At 35.9% G+C, this 10,126-nt stretch overlaps 2 non-coding genes across 2 annotated transcripts; both read left to right on the top strand.

Moving 5' to 3' along the window:
• Positions 1-6,626: 6,626 nt before the first annotated feature.
• Positions 6,627-6,706, top strand: TRNAL-AAG (transfer RNA leucine (anticodon AAG)). The gene has a single exon. It is a non-coding gene; the product is annotated as a tRNA-Leu (tRNA).
• A 170-nt stretch (positions 6,707-6,876) lies between these two features.
• On the top strand, positions 6,877-6,960 carry TRNAL-UAA (transfer RNA leucine (anticodon UAA)). The gene has a single exon. It is a non-coding gene; the product is annotated as a tRNA-Leu (tRNA).
• The last annotated feature ends 3,166 nt before the right edge of the window (positions 6,961-10,126 follow it).

Below are 10,126 nucleotides of genomic sequence, written 5' to 3'. Positions count from 1 at the left end.
AGTGGGAGAATGTTGGGTTGTGTTATAGTCTTTCCACGACTAACCTACGTAGTGAACTGGGGGGTTAGAGGGGGGGCAGAGCCCCCCCCCTTTGTTGCGTCAATTTGGCAGCGAGGGGGTCGCAGGGGGGACGGCAGCCCCCCCTGTCCGGGGGGTTTGAGGAGGGCGGGTAGCCCTCTCTACGAGGTCCAGGGCAATGCCTCGGGAAAAAAAAATTTGGACCCAATATTAGGTTGGGCGGACCTACCTATGGTTTTCGGTCCATGGTTTTGGACGCGATGGTTTTCGATCCATGGTTTTGGATGCGATGGTTTTTGGTTCATGGTATTGGATGCTTCGGCATGTATAAATATGTATTGTAACATTGAAAGGAAAATAATAAAAAATCAAGCTGGTAGTCCCAGTTTTGAGATCCAAGGGAAAATCTTTATATATATGTGTTTTATGTGTTAAGTTTTCGCATTGTTTATTTTATGTGTTTTAGAACTCTTATGCAGGTAATTTCTGTACAAGATTAAAAGCTACAAAATTTTAAAAAATCTTTACCACATTTTGATTAAAATTAATCTAAAATTTTCAAAAAACCATTTCATTTATATATATTTATAAATATATATGTTTAACTTCCCTAAGAAATGCAAAAATAAATTATTAACAAATTCAAACTATAAAATTTAAAACGAAAATCACGTTTTCAAAATGATTTATTCCGTCTTTCTTTTACCATTCCGGGTTCATCGGTCTTAGATTGAATTTACTGATACATATACCTTTGAATTAGATTAATATTCATTTTATTGAAAAAAAATGGTTGCGTAATTAGTTATCATATATAAAACCTAGCAATAAGCATTTATGCATAGGAATATAAAAAATTATAAAATTTAAGCACTAAAGCTTTCACGAGTTCCAATATAACAATAATATAATCAGAAATAAGGGTTACTCTTATCTAGTCATTTATTAATTGGTATTTTAGGAAGATATTGTTTTAATAAGTAGGGTTTTTTTAATAAATAAATAAAAATTAGAAATATAAAATTACAAAATAAAAAAAACTAATATGCAAATAAAAACATATTAGCATTTGTACGAGATGTTGCAAAGGAAACGCCTTAAGTCGATAGCACATATGGAAGAAGAGAATAGATAAAGAAAGAAGTGATATGTTCTGTAATCTAACTATAGCCCAATTTGAGTGAAAAATAATTGTTAATGTTAAATATAATACAATCAAGTATCCTACCTTGTCTATCTTTTATAAGACAAACAATTTAAATTATTTTAAATTTGAGGGAAAATATCTAAGATGACAACAACCGTGATATTGGCGATGACAATAACAATGGCAACGAGCATGAAGGGGATGGTGGCGACAATTACAATGATTATAATAATAACAATTTTCGGGCATATCACTTTATATTTTAAGAAATCTCAATCCCACTAAATATTGTATTACTTGACTTTAGGAAAAAAGAAAAGAAGACTACACCTTTTTTAAATTATCACAATTTTAATAAATTAAAACCATAAAAATATATCAAAAAAATATAATGATGCAATGTGGCTATGGAGATTGTGAGTGGTGTGTGAGATTTGGTTTGCTTTATCATGGGTTCTAGATAAGCGTTGTCCTATAAATAGAATGATTGATTTAAATGTTATCAAGGAGAGATGCTGCAACTCTAAAGTCTCTCAAGACATGACTGTTATACCACGTAGAAGATATTCTCACATGTCCAGGTGGGATTCTTACAGTTGACTATCCTATAGAGAAGGTCCTGCTGCAACTGTTATACCACGTAGAAGATATTCTCGCATGTCCAAGTGGGATTCTTGCAGTTGACTATCCTATAGAGAAGGTCCCTTGCTACTTATTTGATGAAAGCAAACTCCTTGGCCTGAAATTCCACTTACTCAACTCAAATATTCTGCCTGTAAATATTAATTCAAAAATTTTAAAGAGGCACAATATGTTCGACTGTACTCTAACCATCATCCCCTAAAAAACAAAAAAACAAAAATTGAACTATGACCAGTGTTTCATTGCCAAAACACTATCCAAACCTAGGAGGATCCTAGATTTATGTCTTTTGAAATAATAATTACTCTTCATTCAAAACGAGTTTATTTAATTGCTTTATCATAAATGTTGTTGGTACAATTTATAAAATTGCAATATTACTCTTTATTCAAAACTTGTTTATTTATTTGCTTTATCATAAATGTTGTTTGTATAATTTATAGAATTGCAACATTATTAGATGTAATAGGTACAAAGTTGATCTAGATTTCTTAGCTTTTAAATATTGTATTTAAAAACTTATTAACTAACACTTCACTATTTATACCTTTCACATATATATGGGGATTTATTATGGATCTTTAATATGGGTAATTTTTTAACAAATTTTCAAATATTATAAAAAATTTACACATTTAAAAATATGTTTTAAACGCCATAAAATAAATTAAAAATTGCAGAATAATAGTAATTGTAGAATAACAATACTGTTGAAATTCCAATCCAACCATCAATATGTGTCATTATTTCAAATTCCTCCGCAGTATCATTCATATTGGTATCGAAGAATATATGCCTTTATCGAGCCTTTGCCTTTACCACTGAGTAATTTTGTGTCTTCATCATTGCTCTTATAACTCTAGCTGTGGTAAAGATTACAGATTTCCACTTAGACCTTCATTGCTACGTTAATTATATCTACCACTTAATCAGGAGCTAGGGACTCAACCACCAGATCTGTAGAAAGCTATGGGTTTTAAGTAATAGGATTTGACTCGAACAGAAATAATAAATGTATATTTTTTTAATTCAAGAAATCGCATTTGAAGCAGCTTTCAGATATATATAGTCTTTCATATAATTTTGTTAAAGATTAGACCACAAAATTTGTAAACCAAACCTCCACACCATTAAACCACAATTTCAAAATATATGTAACTAAAACATTTTGAAAATTATTTATTATATTATACGTAACTATAATAATAGGTAGGCTATTGACCAACTGATAAAATGGGTCATTTTATGATAGTTCATTCTCACCCCCACCGTGCATCGTAATAACACGAAAGAAAATGATAATTTCAAGGATCAATTACGTTTAACAGCAGTTGCATTGTTTGCGACAACATTCCAAATTCGGGCAATTATCGCAGCAATGTGGAAGATTACAACTATGTTGGTAGCAATTACTGCATGCACCACTAAGACCATAATGCTTGCCTAACCAATCATCACGTACCTTTACAGGCTCCAGCATCGAATGAACTTCAACTTCACCTACAGTTTAAAAAATGTTAAATTCATCTTTCGGAAATTTGTGAACTACCAAAGTATGATGTAAATTTACAACAATGTGAAAAAGTACCTTGTGGATTATTTTGGACATCTGCTGCTCCGGAGAGAACTGCCACAAGTGCAAAACATATTAAAGAGATCAATATAATCGCAGAGGAGGAAGCCAAATTTAATCTTATAAAAGGTCAACACTTAATTTGTCGTTTTTGACATACCATGCGAGTTACAATGTTTAGCACATATATGATTTGATGTAGCCATTAACCTTCTATATATAACACCTATCAATGGAGGCTTCTAGGTTTGTTTCCACCGTCAGACACTTGGCATTGATCTCGGGATTGGCACTGCATCGACGGTTTGGAGCGATGATGCTCATCTGACGGTGGAAAACCTTTCCCCTCTTTTCATTGTAACTACCTACCCTAACCCTTCGTCTAGAACTCCATTCTCTCCAACTATTCAGAGCTCACTGCTGCTCTCTGTCGAAGTCATGACAGAGGAACCACTGGTTCTCGCTCGGGTTCAGATCGATGTTTTTCCCACCGAAACCCCAGAACTGACTTCCAGCACGTAGAACGAAGGTATGCGTGGTTCTCCTCTTGACCATACCTAACTTACGCGCTCTTAGTTTTGGGTTGGGGTTTTTCTGTTTAACTTCTAACTCAACCTTCTTTGCACAAGTGCTCTCATCTGTCACCGAAGGGCTGCACCATCGGATGGCTGCCTTCAGCATTCTATCGCTTTTTTTGTAACAGGTACCTCTCTTTCCCTTGGCTACAACAATGATGAAAAGGGGTAAAGCTATTGGACGCTTTGACAGGCTTACAGGTGAGGTTGCATTGCTGGGAATGATTGAAAATTGGTGCTTGTGATTGTTCATAATTCAATGCCTAAGGTTGAAAAAATGGTCCAGGAATTCTAATTCAAGTTTTATTTGGCAGAGCAGGTGAGTTGGTGGACCATTAAACTGGATGAACTGGCTTTCGATGATCGACATAAAGTTAGTCTGCTCAAGACCAGACGAAAGAAAGTGGTGGTAAGGATGAATGTAAGAATTTAGCCTTCATGGTGTTAAGTTTTCTACTATATTTGGAATAGCTTAGCCTAAGGGAATGGATTTAGGCATTAATGGTTGTTTTTTGTGTCTGTGTTGAATGATCAGGTAAGTCCTATGCCCATTCATGTGCCCATGTGCAATGTAGGGGACATAGGGCCTCCATGGTTGAGACCTCTTCTGGAGACCAGCTTCTTTGTGCCCTGTAAAATCCATGGAGTCTCGAGTAAAAGCGAGTGCAATACGTATTGTCTGGATTGTATGGGTGGTGCATTGTGCTCCTACTGCCTTGTCCATCATAGAGACCATTATATAGTCTAGGTACTGGAAATTCAAGTAATTTCATCATGACTGCTTTTGGTTTTGAAGTTCTTGATTGGGAAACTAAGGGGCTACTAATGTGTTTGCAGATGTTTTTCCCACCGAAACCCCAGAACTGACTTCCAGGTATGCGTGGTTCTCCTCTTGACCGTATCCAACTTACTCACTCTCAATTTTGGGTTGGGGTTTTTCTGTTTAACTTCTAACTCAACCTTCTCTACACAGGTACTCTCATCTATCACCAGAGGGCCACACCATCAGATGGCTGCCTTGAGCAGTCTATCACTTTTTTTGTAACAAGTACCTCTCTTTCCCTTGGCTACAACAATGATGAAAAGGGGTAAAGCTATTGGACACTTTGACAGGCTTACAGGTCAGGTTGCATTGCTGGGAATGATTGAAAATTGGTGCTTGTGATTGTTCATAATTCAATGCCCGGATTGAAAAAATGGTCCAGGAATTCTAATTCAAGTTTTATTTGGTAGAGTAGGTGAGTTGGTGGACCATTAAGCTGAATGAACTATCTTTCAAGGATCGACATAAAGTTATTCTGCTGAAGACCAGATGGAAGGAAGTGATGGTAAGGATGAATGTAAGAATTTAGCCTTCATGATATTAAGTCTTCTGCTATATTTGGAATTTCTCAACCTAAGGGAATGGATTTAGGCATTAATGGTTGTTTTTTGTGTCTATGTTGAATGATCAGGTAAGTCCTAGGCCCATTCAGGTGCCCATGTGCAATGCAGGGGACATAGGGCCTCCATGGTTGAGACCCCTTCTGGAGACTAGCTTCTTTGTGCCCTGTAAAATCCATGGAGTCTCCAGTAAGAGTGAGTGAAATATGTATTGTCTGGATTGTATGGGCGGTGCATTGTGCTCATACTGCCTTGTCCATCATAGAGACCATTATATAGTCCAGGTACTGGAAAATCAAATAATTTCATCATGCCTGGTTTTACTTTCCAAGTTCTTTATCAGGAAACTAGACCATTACATAGTCCAGGTACTGGAAAAATCAAATAAATTTATCATGCCTGGTTTTGGTTTTGAAGTTCTTGATTGGGAAACTAAGGGGCTCCTAATGTGTCTACAGATAAGACGGTCTTCATACCATAACGTTGTTCGTGTTTCTGAGATTCAGAAAGTGCTCGACATTAGTGGAGTGCAAACTTACATTATAAATAGCGCTAAGATTGTTTTTCTCAATGAAAGGCCTCAGCCGAGGCCAGGTAAGGGCGTTACAAATACCTGCGAAATATGTGACATGAGCCTCCTAGACACATTTCGCTTATGTTCTCTTGGTTGCAAGGTATGACATCCATGACTCTTGGTATTGTGGAATTCTTTTTTCTTTTGTTATTTTTATTCTTTGCATCAGGCCATTTTCACTAAGAACAATTCCAATTCCCTGCACAAACTAAAACAATGAACTCAGATTTCTATGTTTCAAAAAAATAACATGACAAATTTAACCAAGAATGTTATTCAATAATTTATAAAGGAATAAGATTATGCCTTTGCAGTGGATTGTGCTGACCAACATGAGTCCTGCCACATATTCTTTGCAGTGGACACCTTCATAATTGCATATGTTACAACCTTGAGGTACATAGTCTTCAAAAAGATAAGGTGAAGGGGACTTAATCCAGGTTAGTGTGTAGAAATGAATATTTATGAAGTCTGGCCACTTCTGAGATGGAAAGTTTAAACTTTATGAATAGGTATTGGCTGATAGTTTTATGATTCACAATAGAAAAATTTTCATCAGTAGAGTATATGTATATCATCCTATTTAACTCTATTTGCATTACCATAAATACATATCAATGAGAGTTAGACTCACAGTGAACGAGCAGGACTGGACTGGATACTTATCAGATAATCGCCAATATGTCAAAATTTTGCTCAGTATTGATAATATATGTTGAGATGGCCAAGTTGGTCTAAGGCGCCAGATTAAGAATCTGGTTCGAAAGGCATGGGTTCAAATCCCACTCTCAACAGCCAAGGGGCGTGAGTTCAAATCCCACTCCCAACAGGGAAATTTTTCACAAAACTTTAGCATGCTAGGATGAAAATAAATTTCAAACAAATTAAATAGTTTTCAAGATGGCCTTTTCACAAAACGTCAACATGCTAGGATGAAAATAAATCATAAACAAATTAAATAGTTGTCAGGATGGACGAGTGGTCTAAGGCGTCAGATTTAAGTTCTGGTCTTCGAAAGAGGGCGTGGGTTCAAATCCCACTTTTGACAAAACAATTAGGAATGTCCTATTAATAAATCTAACAAAACAATTAGGAATGTCCTATTAATAAATCTATGTTTTTATCAAATGCGATTCGTCATGTTTTCTTCAAATTAACCATTTTTCGTATGTTTCAGTCCTATTACTTACAAGGCCACATGATATGCAGGTTAGGACATCAAAGACAGAGTGCGAGAGGTTCCGAGTTCAATTCTTGGAATGCCTCATAATATGGTAACGTCTGCTCTTTTTCTTTCGTCATGTTTTCTGGTGTGATTCTTGTTGAGGGTGCGACAGGTCCCGAGTTCAACCCTCGGAATGCCCCATAATATGGTAATGTTTTCTCTTTTGCTTTCGTATGTTTTCTTCAAATCAACTATCATTCCTATGTTTATACTTACAACCAATGTGATGTACGCCACAGCAAAGGCCATATGATATGGAGAGCTGGAGATCAAAGATTGAAAAGCGTGTTTTAAACAAGGATGAAGGTCTGCTGTTCCCTAAGGAAATACATAAGAACTACATAAAAGAAAAAATGATGTCTGTAAATTATATTTAGCACTCCTAAATGATTATAAAAAATTTGCAAAGTTTGAGAATCTGTCATTATCTCAACTACCACTTGCATTTAACTGAATTTGATAAGTATAAGTCATTTGGATCTCTTAAATACTTGTAACACTTTTGAGAATTTTTCATGATGTTAACTACCAATGCATTTAAGAGAGCGGGATAAGTGATGATGCTCATATGTTTTCATGGATATCAATTTCCATCCACAGTAGCAACCAACTTACCCGAAAATATCATGCAAATGCAGTGCACCCAGTAGTACTTGACACATGCAAACCTAGCTCTTAGGTCTGATAGTTTGGTTGGACGTACTGTGAAATAACAGTTGGTGGATGTCCGACCCCTGCAACTTCACCTTACCATCCTTCGACATCTTGAAACTTAACCAAGAAAGACTTGAAATCTCCTCCAACTTCAACATTATGCTCGACGCCGACTGAGCTCATCCTGCTTCACCACATCATCCTAGAATAGGCTCGAGAGATTGAACCTTGGCGAGAGGGAAATTATGTCGAAGGTAGACTTTGCAGATAGGTCTTTACTTATGCGCAACGAATTCATAACTACCTGCAATGAATTTGTAACGATTTTTTGGTGATCGAATGGTTCAGCCTTTCTCAATCATCTAACAAATTATCTTAGGGCACATAAGGATGACAGGTGAGCAAGAAGGGGAGTTGATTTCAAAGAGGAGCGCCTTACGGCATAAAAATATGTAATAAAAAAGAGATATCAAAATAACGTTCTTCACTTAATATGGGTTACATTTATGATGAACTTTACCTTCATTTTATTTAGTTTAGATAATTGAGGGAATATCGCCCATAACATATTGATTGTAATTTTATTTTATTTTTTAGTCTTTTTTTTTTACTTTTCTCATAATAAATATGACTATATTATATTGAAATATTTTAAGATTTTTAAAGATTTTATACATATAATTCAAAGGAACAATGCGATGGGTCATAAAGCCTAAAAAACACATGTTTACTCAAAATAGATTTGACTCTTTTATCAAATCAAGTTTAACTTAACATTCTCCCTTATCAACTTTTGGGAAATTCTCTAAATCTAACTTCCCTTCAAACCATGGTATTTGGGAATATTGCATGGCTCTCTATCCCTCTAGATTTTACAAGTATGCATGCCTAACCAGGTCTTACACTCAAATGCTCATTTTCATGCAATTAACAATCTCCCACTTATAGACTAGTTACAACAACTCCATCGTTGCTACACCAGTTGGACTATGATTCAACTTTGGACTTGGCAAATTTCTCAACTTTGTGATCATGCTTGAAGGCCAACTAAAACTAAGTAGGAACTCGGTTCTCCCTGGTTGTTGCCTTTGTTAACATGTTTGTAATATTTTGGTTATAGTGTATCTTTCCCAACTTCAATTTTTGATCTGAATTGGATCATTAAATTATTTTTCATCCTTCTTCATTCTTTTAGAGTGGAAAAAGTGGAGGAATCAGTGCACATGACCACTTTTACCAGTGGTCCTAGTTTGGAAAATTTCAAGTCAAAAACTTCAAAATCCATATCAATACCTTTCCAACGACGCAAGAATTTCCTCAATCAAAGCTTATATGAGAAAGTTGCCTCCCGGAAGTTGACCTATCGAAATTGACAACCATAATTCGACAGGATTACACATTACCCCCATTATTATTAGGAATATTCGGCATGTGACCATGATGAAAAAGACTCTATAAGAGTCAATATTGTAACTCTAGTTAAGAGTTGGAGTCAAACCTAATCATTAGTAGGCTATTGGGATGTGTTATAAGCAAGCCACTAAGAGGAAAAAGAGTTCCATTCTTTTCAAGTGCATTTGTTCCATAGATGAGTAGAGTAGTCAAAAGGGATCAAGAGAGAGCATGCAAAGAGGATTTGTGTGTTGAAGTAGTCCACAAGTCACAAGCCTTAATTCTTTGTACTCACAGTAATTTTCTATTCAAAGAAAGAGAATAGATCGGCCTCGCCTTCTAGTTGGGTTTTCTCCCAAAAGGGTTTCCTAGGTTATATCTTTTTTCAATCATGGTTTTTGGGATTTTATCTCTTTCTTCTCTATTGTAACAATCCTGGTTAAAAATCAATGTAAAATTATATAAGACCACGGTTGATGGGACACGTATTCCAAGCTGAATGGTGGGAAAAACATCTAGTGGGTGTTTGTCCGGCTTATTATGTCTAAGGAAATTGGCAAAGGCAATGGAAAAGGCTTTGGAAAGGCAAAATGACATTTATATGGCATTTATTTATGAAAATAATGGAAATTAGGAGAAAAGGAAGGTGAAAGATCACAGGTTGCATGTGAGGAGGAAATTGAAGGAAAATAATGGAAAGTGAAGAAAATAGAGGCCTCATTGATAAAAAGGATTCTGAGGATCAATGGGTAGGCTTGGTCAGTTCAGTTTTGGTGGAGCTATCTTCTATTCTCTCTCTCTCATACTCTTGGGAACTTAGAGTTTTCTTGGAGCACTCTTGGAGAGTGTGGCATACTTGGAGTTCTGGAGCAAGAAGACAAAGGAAGAGCAGGAGAGTGCAAGAGGACATCAGGATCAGCAACTACAATGGGTTTTGCTTGCA

This window comes from Pinus tabuliformis, chromosome 4_2 (genome assembly GCF_031772625.1).
Source record: "Pinus tabuliformis cultivar Carrire ecotype Pingquan chromosome 4_2, CPIR1, whole genome shotgun sequence".
Taxonomy (NCBI): domain Eukaryota; kingdom Viridiplantae; phylum Streptophyta; class Pinopsida; order Pinales; family Pinaceae; genus Pinus; species Pinus tabuliformis.
Note: the sequence above shows the minus strand (reverse complement) of the source record. Positions and strands in the feature narration are given on the sequence as shown.